The sequence below is a fragment of the Orcinus orca genome, chromosome X, assembly GCF_937001465.1.
Source record: "Orcinus orca chromosome X, mOrcOrc1.1, whole genome shotgun sequence".
Lineage (NCBI taxonomy): Eukaryota > Metazoa > Chordata > Mammalia > Artiodactyla > Delphinidae > Orcinus > Orcinus orca.
This window is the reverse complement of record NC_064580.1, coordinates 125,654,192-125,668,842: the sequence shown is the minus strand read 5'-3', so window position 1 is coordinate 125,668,842 and position 14,651 is coordinate 125,654,192. Positions and strand designations below refer to the sequence as shown.

Here is a 14,651-nt window from a genome sequence, read left to right as displayed (position 1 = left end):
GAAGCACACATTGTATAATTCCATTTATATGAAATGGTCCTAATAGACAAATCCATAGAGACAGAAAATAATGAGTGGTTGCCTAGGACTGGGATTATGGAGGGAGGTAGATGGATGACTGATAAAGTGTATGAGGTTTCATTTCAGGATGATGAAAATGTTTTTAAGTTGACTGTAATGATTGTTACACAACTCTGTACATATACTAAAATCCATTGAATGGTACACTTTAAATGGGTGAATTGTATGGTATGTAAATTATATCTGAAAATGCTGTTAGAAAACATGGAACTGGACTGAGTCATAATAAATGACCAGCAAATTATGAAACAAAAGACTGGTAGAGGGTATTGAACACTCCTTTTCTCATCAGGTTCTCTGGTTGAAATGTAAACTCCAGGAAGGCAAGGACTTTGCTTTTTTCATTTCTGTGTTCACTGTGCCTAGAACTGTGCCTGACACATAACAGGAGAGTAGTAAATACTTACTGAATTAACTAATAAACTAGGATATTGAAAATAAAACACTTTAATGTCTAGCACTGGATTCAGTGAATATTCTGTAACTAGAAAAGGCAAATAGCATCAAAAGTTTCTTCAATTAACTTGAATGGAAATAGACTCTGCCATAGAACCCATGAGTTTTCAGAGTTTGGGAATACCTTAGTACTCCCAAAGGAGTAAAGGAAAGCCATTTTGCCTTGCCATCTTCTGCCTTCATGGGCCAAGATAATCTGTAAAAGCTTCCAGAGGCCACATCAGAGAGAAAAGAAAAAAGAGGGTTGCAGTTAGTTAAGGACAGATTTCTTCAAAGGTGCTTCTCTATAGGCATTTTCAAATGTAAAATATATGGAGTAATTGTATTTTTTGTTGTTTTTTTAGTAAATATACCATGAAATTCTGTAAAGAGAACTTCTACCTTTTTTTTTTTTTTTTTTTTTTGCGGTATGCGGGCCTCTCACTGTTGTGGCCTCTCCCGTTGCAGAGCACAGGCTCCAGATGCGCGGGCTCAGCGGCCATGGCTCACGGGCCCAGCTGCTCTGCGGCATGTGGGATCTTCCCAGACCTGGGCACGAACCCGTGTCCCCTGCATCGGCAGGCGGACTCTCAACCACTGCGCCACCAGGGAAGCCCAGAACTTCTACCTTTTTTAAGACCTCACTTTTCTTTTTTTCTGTCACAATACTGTATGTAGTTATCACCAAAGCTGTTTATGGTTTATTTCAATCATATCTATTTTCTCTCTCTTTCTTCCTCTTCTCTCTCTCTCTCTTCCTCTTCTCTCTGTCTCTCTCTCACAGTGTAGGATGAGAGTGCAGGACGGGATTCTGCATAGCATGTAGACATTGCCACACACAGCAAGATTGAATGGTGCTGACCGATGGGTCTCTCCTGATATCTACTAATAATCAAGCACTGCCACTTGAGCACTGCCAATGTTCTTTTCCTGGCCAAAGCCTCACAGTTTTAGTTTTGTAAATACAGAAATCAGTTAGATCAAAATTAATGAGATTTTGCTGCATTTACAAGCAATACCACTAGTAACAGCTGAATCAATCACAGAGCCTGTGTCAGCCATCAAGATGAACAAAATAAACAACATGTCTTATCTCTCCAATTAGAATCTCTGAGGTGAAAGCTCATCAATTAGAACAGGTACATGGTATCTAGCTCTAGACATACTGCATTTTCACCTCTCTCTCTTTCCTCTTTGAGGCCTGGCCTTGCTGTTTCTTCCTCCTGTAAACCCTCAGGTTTTCCTTCCCACAGGAGAGTCAGGAAATATTCACCAACCACTGTCCTGCTCCAGCTCTCCAGCATTCAAAATCAAACACAAGAGTATTCAAAATTGGCAAACCAAAAACAAAATAAAACCAGTATTATATTTATATGCAGTTATATAAAAATATAAATAACTAATTAATGTCTTCATCACTGATATTGGCATTTTCCTTTAATAAATTAACATCAGTACTTCATTGATCTACTGGGTTCGTCTGTCATAGTGTAAAATTACTATGTAAACAAGTTTTTGTTTGATGGCATTTGCTATGAGTTGCTATGGGTGGGTGGGCAAGCTTGCCTGTGATTTAGTTAGGAGGGTCATTTTGCTCTTCACTAAGCTATATCTTCCGCATCTACAAGTAGTAATAGTGATATTCTGGCCTCCAATCTGCTGGTCTTTCTCAATTTTCTCATACTCCAGGTAGGAAAGAGAAGGAGCTATTTATTGGTCTCACTCAGAGACACCAGTAATATGTTTATTATTTGTTATTCCATAAAATGTATTCCCTGCAGAACCAGGTAATGTACTGTGACTGTATTTCCTCTTTTATACAACTTTCCATTTTTCCCGGAGGTAAGAATTTCTGTCTTCATTTTTTCTTACTTATGCATATGCTTTTTACTCTTTCTTTATGCAACGTAAAATCTCTAGATTCCTCTTCCATAAGATAAATTTCATCCAGCAAATTTTTATTCCTCTTATTTTCCTAGAGTCTTCCTTTTGGGGGCCTGAGAGTCTCCTCTTCTAATTTGGACTGGTTACTCTTTAGGCCTATTGCACATTTGTCGTTCTGGAAGCTTCTTTTGGGTCTGTCCAATATGAATTCACTGTTTCTTATTTTTTCCCCAAAACAAACTTTTTATTGAAGTGTAGTTGATTTACAATGTTGTGTTAGTTTCAGGTGTATAGCAAAGTGATTCAGTTATACATATACATATATCTATTCTTTTTCAGATTCTTTTTCCCATACAGGTTATTACAAGATATTGAGTATAGTTCCCTGTGCTATACAGTAGGACCTTGTTGGTTATCTATTTTATGTATAGTAGTATGTATGTGTTACTCCCAAATTCCTAAATTATCCCTCCCTGCCTTTTCCTTTTGGTAACCATAAGTTTGTTTTTTATGTCTATGAGTTTATTTCTGTTTTGTATATAAGTTCATTTGTATCATTTTTTTAGATTCTACATATAAGTGATATCACATGATATTTGTCTTTGACTTACTTCACTTAGTATGATAATCTCTAGATCCATCCACATTGCTGCAAATGGCATTATTTCATTCTTTTTATGACTAATATTCCATTGTATATCTGTACCACATCTTTACCCATTCATCTGTCAATGGACATTTAGGTTGCTTCCGTGTCTTTGCTATTGTAAACAGTGCTGCTATGAGCATTGGGGTGCATGTATTTTTTTTGAATTATGGTTTTCTCCGGATATATGCTGGTCATAGGGTAGTTTTAATTTTTTAAGGAAGCTCCGTACTGTTTTCCATAGTGGCTGCACCAATGTACATTCCCACCAACAGTGTAAGAGGGTTCCCTTTTCTCCAAACTCTCTTCAGCATTTGTTATTTGTAGATTTTTTGATGATGGCCATTCTGACCATTGTGAGGTGATACCTCACTGTAGTTTTCATTTACATTTCTCTATTAATTCGTGATGCTGAGCATCTTTTCATGTGCCTGTTGGCCATCTGTATGTCTTCTTTGCAGAAATTTCTATTTAGGTCTTCTGCCCATTTTTTGATTGGGTTGTACGGTTTTTGGATATTGAGTTGCATGCGCTGTTTGTATATTTTAGATATGAACCCCTTGTCAGTTGCATCATTTGCAAATATTTTCTCCCATTCTATAGGTTGTCTTTTCATTTTGTTTATGGTTTCCTTTGATGTGCAAAAGCTTTTAAGTTTAATTATCTCCCATTTGTTTATTTTTGCTTTTATTTCCATTATCTAGGAGATGAATCCAAAAAAATATTGCTGCGATTTATGTCAAAGAGTATTCTGCCTATGTTTTCCTCTAGGAGTTTTAACAGTATCTGGTCTCCCATTTAGGTCTTTAATCCATTTTGTTTATTTTTGTATATGGTATTAGAGAATGTTCTAAGTTCATTCTTTTACTTGTAGCTGTTCAGTTTTCCCAGCAACAGTCATTGAAGAGACTGTCTTTTCTCCACTGTATATTCTTGCCTCCTTTGTCATAGATTAGGTGACCATAGGTGCATGGGTTTATTTCTGGGCTTTCTCTCCTGTTCCATTGATCTATATTTCTGGTTTTGTGCCAATACCATACTGTTTTGTTTACTGTAGCTTTGTAGTATAGTCTGAAGTTGAGCTGCATGATTCCTCCAGCTCTGTTTTTCTTTCTCCAGATTGTTTTAGCTATTTGGGGACTTTTTTGTTCCCATACAAATTTTGAAATTCTTTGTTCTGGTTCTGTAAAAATGCCTCTGATATTTTGATATGGATTCACTGTTTCTTGAATCTCATTTCTCCCTCATTCTTGGTGTACCTTTTACTTTGGTGGAGTTCATTCTTTAAAATTTTTCTGAAAATAATACCTAGGAGATAAACTTTTCAGACTTCAAATATTGAAAAATTATATATTGTATCATAGCTTTTTCAACCAAGATAGAATGAGGATAGAATTTTACACGATAAATTATTTTTTAACCATTTTGAAAGTACTCTTCTAGTCTGTTTTATCTTTCACTGTTCTTGTTGAGAAATCCAAAACCATTCAGACTCCTCACCCTCTAATGTTACCTCTTTTTTCACCTGAAATTGCAATAGATGTTGCTGCCTATCCAACATCATTCACCCAAAATTTGTTCAGGTATTTATCCCATCCCCAGTTTCATAAGAGTATCCTGGTTAGTTTAAGACAATCAGCAAATGGTATTCTCTGTCTGCCAATATAGGCCCAGAAATGGGCATGTGACATTAATAACCTCAGCAAACTGAAGGAAAGGACTTAGAGTATATTGGTAGAGAGGGTTCTCACTCTCCTTCTGAATGTGAACTATAAAATTTGTAGCCTTCATTGCTACTGTCAACTATCTTGTGAACATTAAGGAAACCAAATTTAGGGAGATCCGAAGGAAGAAGGAGGAGGCAGATGGAACTGGGGTCCTTCACGACTTCAATCAAACTTTTGATACTATTACTAGAACCCACTCTACTTCTATACAATCCTCAATCTTTTATTTAGTAAGAGAGTTAGTTTGCTTATTATTTAAGCAGGTTTGAGTGAGAATTTTTCTCCTCTGGTTCAAAGCATACTGACTGCTAGAGGAAGCTTTTACAGTTTTCCCTTTTTCCTTAGTACCCTGAAATTTCTTGATGATGTCTCCTAGTTTCAGGCATTTTCCTTCCTTTTGCTTGACATTAATTGCCCCTTTCACTCTAGGAGCTCATATCCTTCAGTTATCAGAAATATGTTATTTTATCATTGTTAATTGCCTTCCTTTTTTTCCTCTGTTTTCTCATTCTGGACTGTCAACATAAAAGGGGCTATAGAGAATTCTTAAATTACTCATTGAAGATTCATGGATAAACTGCAGATAGATTTTTATCCCCTTGAAATTATATGCAAAATACTGTATTTATGTATTCTCTATTTTTCCTGAAAGATAATCTAAAGCTACTTTTTATTTTTATTGTCCCCAGAAAATCTAGTCCTTGAGTGTGACAGGACCATTAGCTTGCAAGAAAATGCAATTGTGAACTGCTGACTGGTTAAAGATGAAGAGGAGGGAACAAAAGATATGGAGAAGGTAATAGTTCCCGGTATAACTCCTGACACTATGTGACATGAATGGCTGTTGGATTTGCTTTGTTCAATAAAGAAAAAGGAGGTTAAAAGGTTAACTAGCTATCTGACTGATTTGAAAGACCAAAGAAAAATATCTGATCTGTTATTCTAGTGAATGGACAGCTTTGTGGCTGTCAGTTGAATGTTATTCACTAAATGAATGAGATTTGAGATCTTACTTTAAAGAAAGAAATGAAAGAATCCTCAATAATGGAATTAAATTCACTTTGTGTGCCAAAGTCTCATCTAAGGTTTTATTATACTGTGAGATGTGTCTTCTGATAAGTAATATTCTATGTTTGGCTATGTATTTACTTGAGATTTTAATGGAAAAAAAATGAAAATGAAACTTTTAATAGAAAATCCTTGCCATTAGTTTCCAAAACAGCTTCTTAAATTGCTCAGTTTCAAGAATATTTTTGGCAAAGCGATATATTATAGTAAGTACAATAATAGTTCTAAAACTCCTTAAAATCTTTCACTTTTTTACCATTTAAAATTGCTATTAAGTTAATGTTGGCATCATTTCAAATAAGCCATCTTTAAATAGCTTGCTTTATATATTTTTTCTTATAAATTTGTTTCATCAAAATGCCATGCTAATGGGCCTGCAGCTGGTTTCATATTGGAACAGCTCAAACAAGAACTCTCTAGTCATTCCCAGAACCACAGAATTATAATTTTTGTAGGAAGAGGTAACTTGCTCCATCAATTATACTCTTCCTATATCTTCAGTCTCTCCCCACTATCCTGGTACTCTTTCCTCAGCTTGGAAACATATTAGAAGAATTGAAGAAAATCCTTCTACATTCCACTTCCTCCTCCAGGCACTGCATATTCCTTTATTTGACTCCTAGTCAAGTTTTTGAAAACTATTCTTCTGAATGTCAATCATAAATAAGTGGGGAGAGAAAGATGGTGGAAGGCAGAGGATTGCAACCTGGGTTGATGCTTTAAGACCTGAAAGTAGGAACAGGTGAGAAGGTGGAATCACTAGATTAAGCATTAATATTTGTTAAGAGAATGAGGCTCTCAGGTTATATAGACCTGTCTTCAAATTCCTACTTTGTCACTTGACAGTCCGTGACACTGGAGAAGTGATTTAAGCTTTATAAGCCTCCATTTCCTTATGTGAAAATGAGGTAATAATAGTTCCTACGACACAGTGTTAGAAGCAGGATTCAGTATGATAATATGAGCTTAATAAATATTAGTTGCAATTACTACTATTATCAGAGACTGATAGTATTCACATGAAGCTAAGTAAAACCTGAAGCACAACATTCCAGGGCAAAACAGGTGTTGAGGGACAGTTAATTCAAACAAATGAGGAAAAGAAGCAGATAGGAAGCAGTGGGGCTGCAACTAGAGACTGAATTCAGTTGACAGAGAGAAGGAAGAATCTAAAGATTCTCTATACCTGGGATGTAGAGACAGGATAAAGGAGTACATGTAAAACAGCTGCACACAGCACCATCATCTGCAGTCTCCTCCTGCAATGGGATCACTTCAGGGATTAACTAATATTTGCCGGTAAAATTTTCTTTTCTGTTTGAGAGTATTCTGAATGTGAAAGATGGATTCCCATGACGACTCCTTCAGGCTATACACTTAATGCACTAAGTGATGAAATGGCCCTGGTGTTCTCCTGGGTCAAACATCACTTATATGATGTTCTCCGGTTTCCAATTCTAATTACCAGGAAAGTTAGGGTGTAGGACGCAGCATATAGGTCACAAGAAGTAGCAATAATGGTCATGAAGAACAGCAACAGTAAAAGGAGGAATGGAGAGAAATTATTGTTAGGCACTGGATGGAGAATAGCAAGTTGTTATTCATTGTATAGTACATAGGTTTCTCAGTGGTTTTTTTTTTCATTAGAAGGTATGGATCTAAGTAATCTTTGCTGTAATCTATTTGCCTACACATTTCTCTGTGATGAATGCAGGGTCTGGAGGGTTTAAACAGCATTACAAAAGCACAGGTGAATTATATCTTGTCCTTTGATATATTCAATATTGTAAAATTTTGAATTAGTTTTTTTGTGGTTATTGTTTCACAATGTTTGTGTGTGTGTGTGTGTGTGTTAAGTTATGCTCCAGGGTGTTGTTGAAAACAATGCAGCAACCTTAGCCTGTAATTAGTAAAGTTTAATAGCTAAGTGTGTTTAAGGAAAGACGGTATGAGGGCCCTACCCATACTGCTGTCATTACAGGGTTACTGTGGGCATAGTCAAAGCTGTGACACTCAGAGAAGCAATAGTAGAGGCTTAACACTGTGTGTGTGGGAGTGAGGAGAATAGATCTCTCTAAAATAACACATTCCATGACTATACAAACAAGTAACAATAGTATTTCCCAGAGTGGGGGACCAATTACAACATTATCTAAAATGTCCAGTTTCCAACAAAATTTACAAGGCATGCAAAGAAATAGTAAAGTATGACTCAGACACTGGGGGAAAAGGAGGCAACAAAAACTGTCTGTGAGAGTTACTAGATGTCAGATTAAACAGAAAAATGTCAATGCAGCCATTATACATATGCTCACTGAACTAAAAATAAACATGATTAAAGGAGTGAAGGAAGAAGGTATGATGAGATGGCAAATCAAATAGAGACTATCAATAAAGGGATAGAAATTTAAAAATAGAACCAATGGAAATTTTGGAGTTGAAAAGTATTACAATAATTGAAATAAAAATCCACTAGAGGGTCTCACCAGTAGATTTGAACTGGCAGAAGAGAGAATTATTAGACATGAATATAGATCAATAGAGATTATGGAAGCCAAAAAATAGGGAGGAAAAATGGAGGAAGAAAAATGAACAGGCACTAAGAGAAGTGTCAGACATCATTAAACATACCAGCACACACATAATGGGATTACCAAAAGAAGAGGAAAGAGAGCAAGAAGAAATACTACTGAAAAGAACTGATGGCTGAACCTGTCCCAGATTTACTGAAAAACAGTAATCTACACATTTAGGAAGCTTAACAACTTCTAAGTAGTATAAACACAAACAGACCCACAAACAGACACATCATAGTAAAAGTGCTGAAAGTCAAAGACAAGGAAAATATCTTGAAAGAATCAGGAGATAAATGACATGTCACTTACAAGGGAACCCCAATAAGATTAACAGCTGAATTCTAAGCAGAAACAACATAGGCCAACAGGCAGTGGGATAAGTGCTCAAAGAAAAAACTCTGCCAACCAAGAATCCTATAACCAACAAAGTTACTAATCACAAATAAAAACAAAATAACGGAAAAAAATGTTGAATATGTTGCTAGCAGACTTGCCTTACAAGTAATTATAAAGAAAATTCTTTAGTTTGAAAACAAATGATCCCAGATGACAATTGAAATCCATAGGAACAAACAAAGTGCACTGGTAAATATAACCACGTAATTATAAAAGACAATGTAAATGCATATTTTTCTCCTCTCTTATCTTAATTGATTTTAAAGCAATTGTATAAAATAATATGCATATAGCATATTGTTGGGCCTATTACATATAGAAATGCAATATATGTGTAATATGTTTACCAAAAACACTACAAAGAAGTGGATGGGAATAAAGCTGTAATGGGCTAAGGAAATGATGACAGATGGTAAAGTAATAAGTATAGCAATGTTATGTTGCTGAGCAACTGGAGCCCTCATACACTGTAGGTGGGAATGTAAAATGGTGCAAAAACTGAAAAATGGTCTAGCAACTCCTGAAATGATTAAATGTAGAGTTACCGTATAACCCAGGAATTCTACTCCTAGGTATAGACCCAAGAGGAATGAAAACATGTCCATGCAAAAACTTATACACAAATGTTTATGACAGCATTATTTATAATGACCAAATTTAGAAACAACCCAAATGCCTATCAACAGACAAATGGATAAACAAAAATTGGTATATCCATACAATGGAATATTATTTGGCCATAAAAAGGACTGCAGTAATGATATATGCTACAACTCTGATGAACCCTGAAACATAATGCTAAGCGAAAGAAGCCAGTCACAAAAGACCACATATTATATGATTAAATTCATATGAAAATCCACAATAGGAATATAGAGAGAGATAGAAAGTGTACTAGTGGTTGATTAGAACTAGGGAGTGATACACAGGGGTTTTTCAAAATGATTCCTGTTATGTCTATTGATAATAAAGCTACATCAACTAGAAAGGTAAGGTACTTTCCTTAAAATCAATTAGATGGATTCTAAAGTTTTTATCCTCGTCCCCATTAACTATTTAGAAGGCCCTTAAAATCTAAGTCACTGCCTATGATGATTAATTTTGTGTGTCAATTTGACTGGGCTATTGTGCCCATATAGTTGGTTAACCATAATTCTGGATGTTTCTGGGAAGTGTTTTTTAGATGAGATTAACATTTACATCAGCAGACTCTTGCAGCTCTTCCCTGTGTCTCTGTCTCTCTATACACACACACACACACATACATATATATGCACATATGTATGTGTATACACACACACATATACATCCACACACATAGCCTGTTGTTTCTCTTTCTCTGGAGAACCCTGACTAATATACTGCCCCAGAATCAGAAATTAGCAGACCTGGGAACTGGTTGCCCACTTACCACGATTGATTTCTAATTTTGCTCTCCAAATCTTCCTCACTGATAAATAATCTTTGGATCTGGTTTCTTTAGAGGATATTAGTATATGTCCATGTTGTTACCAAATCACTGCTCTCACCAACTTTCCTCATTCCCAGTTTTGCCTCATTCCTTAAGGCTGGAATTTTGTTTGGTCTTTGCTGTTCCCCTGTTGTGATTTCACGACTGAGCCTTAGACTGTGCCCCCAGCCCAGTACTCAGGGACTTTTCACTATGGTTTGAAATCTTGGATGTCAAAACTGCCAAACAATTACAAATTCCAGGGCCAACTACTATCTAATTTATCTGTTTGTCAGATTACAACATGCGTCTCCTAGGGCTGGCTGAATTTTTGGAGAGTTCCTTTACTGCTAGCTCAGTTTTCCAGGTTAGAACTTAGCTCGTACTCTGTAAGTCACCTCTATTCATGAGCAATCTGAACGTCCAACTTTCTGAATAAATTACTGATACCTGTATCAACGGAGCAGTCACTTCTAGAAGCTCCAAATTTTGTTCTCTTTGTAAGAAAAAAGATTTTGACCTCATACAGGACGAAGGTTTAAAGATAGGCCTGAAGTGAGTCAGTGGTAGAATCAGGAAAAAGCTGCAAATCCCTGACTGAATCTTGCATGATCCTACAAAATCAGTGAGTCTTCTCTAAAAAGCCTACCAGCAGCTAGTAAGTCTTCTGGAGAATTAAACAGCTTTTATTAAACAACATTTTGACTAAGAGTAAATATATGAGAAACACAGATTAAATTCCTTTTATAATGCCTCTCAGTTTCAAATCTAAAGGGTAAGTTCTTCTCTAGGTACCTTTTGCTTTGAGCTAAGGACAAAATGTTAGCATGACCTCAGATGTTTAGTAAGCCCTAAATATGAACTCATTTCAAAATAGCTCATAAGAAACTATTGAAACAAAGCTAAAACATTGAGCATGGCAACTGCCTTCCAAGTCATTGCAGTAGACCTCCACTTACAGTACCTGCCTAGTTTAGTTTTAATTCTCACTATTTTGCCCATGTTTTTGATTTTTTGACAAACCCCAAACCCTTAACAAAGGAAGTGTCAGCATTCTTTCCAGTGGACTACTTTTATTTCCCCAATATATTCTCTCTTAACTCTAGGTCTTTATAGATTTCTTCTACTTGCTGCAATATCTGTCTCCACCCTGGCTAACTTCCAATTTCTAGCCATCCTACTTCTCAAACGTCTTTCCTGTATCTCCAGACTGGGTTAGGAGACCTGTCTTTGTGCTCCCATAACACCCTATGTTTATCATCAGCACTTACCACATTGAACTTTAAGTGCTTGTTTATTAGTCTGCTTTCTTCTTTAGATTCTGAGTGCCTTGAGTATAAGAATAGTGTCTATTTTATTCACCAATTCTATGCCTTGTTCACCTTGGTATCCCCAAGATCTGGTAAATATCTGTCTATATAGTGTGTCCTCACTACACTGAGCTTCTCTGTATCTGATTGCACCAGTAAACATTAACTAAATAGTAGCTAGATAGAGGATGGTTGGATGGAAGAACAGATCACTAGATGGACAGAAAGATTAACATAAAGGAAACAGAGTCTGGTTTGGACATTCAACACAGAGACAGTGGAATTGTGATCCAGGGTAGAATTCTGATCCAATCACTTAATACTTTCGATACGTCTCAGGTACAAATTCAAAGCAAGTGTGGGCCGCCTAGCAAATGTAAACAAGCAACAAGTCCATGAGCCATGGCTCCAGCCCTTGGTGTTAAGACATATTTTACACTGTCATCTTCCACAAGCCTCTGCTTAGTATTTGTGTTCTCTATGAAATTTCATTGGAAATCTTTTAAATCCTAGTGAAAGCTTGTACATGTCTTCAAGAAGAAGCACTTTTGACCTTTCGTCCATTTTCAAATGGACTACTCCTTCCCTGGCCCTCACATGGGATTATGTTTTCTTGGATTAGAATTAGAGGCAACATTATGTGCTGTTAGGTTGGATGCAAGGTAGGAAAGAAAGAGGAGTCAAGGATGATGCCAATTTGGCTGGGGGAAACCTGAGAAAAGGAGGTCCTTTTTACTGGTAGAGAATCGTGTGTGAGAAGAATCAAGAGTTTGATTATAGATATCCTAACTTGGGGATGTTTGTTAGCCATCCAAATGAAAATGTCAAGTAGTTGATTAGATACATGAATTAGGAGTCTGGGGGAGAGACTGGAGCCGAAGATACATATTGGGAGTCAAGAATATATACATGCTTCTAAGATAATGGGACTGGATGAGATTACTTAGGGAGTAAGTGCCGAGAAGAAAAGAACGAGTTCAAGGACTAATACCCAAGACCCTTTCTGGATGCAGTGTGAGGGAGAAGAGATGCATCAAGAGAAAATGAGAAAAATTTAAGGTTTTATCAAATAGAGAACATAGCAGATATTATAACACATATCACAGTTCATTCATTCAATAAATAGTTATCATGTGTTTACTATGTGCCTGCCATATACCAGGCACTGTTTTAGATGTTAGGGATGTAGCAGTGAAAAAGAAACAACAGATTCAATTTTCTGCCTCTATGGAATTTTTATTCTAGTGGAGAAAGGAGATAATAAGATAAATAAGAAAAGTACAGTATATTAGGTCGTAATAATTGCTAGAAAAATTAAAATAAAGCAGGTCTTTGTACTGCTCTTCCCTTTGTTGGACACTCTTACCCCAGAAATCCATATAACTGGTTCCCTCCAAGACTTCCAACTTTGCTATAATGTCACCTTCTCAGTAAGGGTCTTCCTGGCATTTCTATTTAAAATGCCAAATCATCCCCCCCAATCCTCTGTGACTTGCCTTACCTACTTCTTTGCTATACTTTTCTCTACAGTGCTCATCACCATCTTATTATTTTTTTGTTGTGTAGTAACATAACCATTTATTCATTCATCATTTGCCACCTCCCCTCCTCCACTAGAGGGTCAGCTCCACGATGGCAGGGATTTGTTTGTAACTCTTCTGTTTACTGTCCTACCCCAGAACCTAGGGCACTTTATGGCATGCACTAAACATTCAATAAGTATTTGCTAAATAAATAAATGAATTACTCAATGAATAACCATTATCATCACTGAGAACACATCTTATCTTACCAACTACTTGGAGTATTGCTCCAAAAGATGGAATGACTGACTGTATTCTTTTGAGTCTCTGGTAAATTTAACTATGGAGACAGAAGACATTCTGTAAAGATCAATGAGTTGGTTATCCTTTGATAGCTTTTAAATTCTAAGGCAGAAAATAATATAATTCTTAATTAAATGCTTAGGTTAGGTTTATCATAGCTTACCTATAAATATTGTTCAAATAAATGACCAAAGTAGAGTTGTAAATTTTATGTATTGAATAAACCTTTATGGTGTGCTGGGCCTCCTTGTATAGTCAACTTTAGCTGTATGCTGATGCCTGTCTAATAAAACTTAGAGTGTGATTTTACCATTTGATACACACATGAAAGCTTATAGCTCTACTTTTACATTCAGGACATAATGATAGTTATTGCTCTGACTATTGAGTACCAAGTTTTTTTTTTTAAGACTTTTTTTGATGTCGACTATTTTTAAAGTCTTTATTGAATTTGTTACAATATTGTTTCTGTTTTATGTTTTGGTCTTTTGGCCGTGGGGCATGTGGGATCTTAGCTCCCCAACCAGAGATCGTTGCCCAATGATCATTGCCCTGCATTGGAAGGCGAAATCTTAACCACCTAACTTGGTGGTTGGACCTACAGGAAAGTCCCTGGGTGCCAAGTTCTTGATCATGCATGCAACTCTCAATTATGACATCATTACAAAAGTAAAGAATAATCTTTTCCACCGTGTTTTGAGTTATAATGGTTTCTAGGTAAACATGGAGGTAAAAATAACTGACTACTTACTTCCTTATCAAATTTATGAGGAAAGAAATTTGTTGTTCATTTAAAACTTTCCATCATGTTAAGAAAAATCGTATTTGCTTTGCAAAGATGTTACAGGAGGCAAATATGTAAAAGGATAATTAGAATGCAGTGTGCCAAGTATCATGTTAAAGGTATGAAAAATACTATGAATGGAGAAAAAGAAACACTTAACATTGCTTGAGGTGTTTAGAGAAAATTTTATGAAATGAGTTATATTTAGCCAGGATGAGGCATTTTTCCAACTGGAGGAAGGATTTCAGTTGGAAAAATCCTGGAGGATTTCAGATCAACACAGTGTCACAGGGGTAAAGGAATTATGTAAGAGCTGTGGACAGTAAAAATTTCAGTGGGGGCAACAAATATTTTATGGAGCTAGAGGAAGGTTTCACTGGAAGTGAAACTAAGATAAGACAGTGAAGAACCAAGGCAAGAAAGTGAAGGTACTTGTAGTCCATGCTAACACATTTGGATTTTTCTTAC

General features: G+C 36.2%; 1 long non-coding RNA gene across 1 annotated transcript in view; it reads left to right on the top strand.

The window, feature by feature from the left end:
- LOC125962881 (uncharacterized) overlaps positions 1–5,584 on the top strand; it is a 117,650-nt gene extending 112,066 nt beyond the window's left edge. The window contains exon 3 of the long non-coding RNA XR_007474697.1: positions 5,463–5,584. This is a non-coding gene — a long non-coding RNA (uncharacterized LOC125962881). The remainder of the gene's footprint in view (positions 1–5,462) is intronic.
- The last annotated feature ends 9,067 nt before the right edge of the window (positions 5,585–14,651 follow it).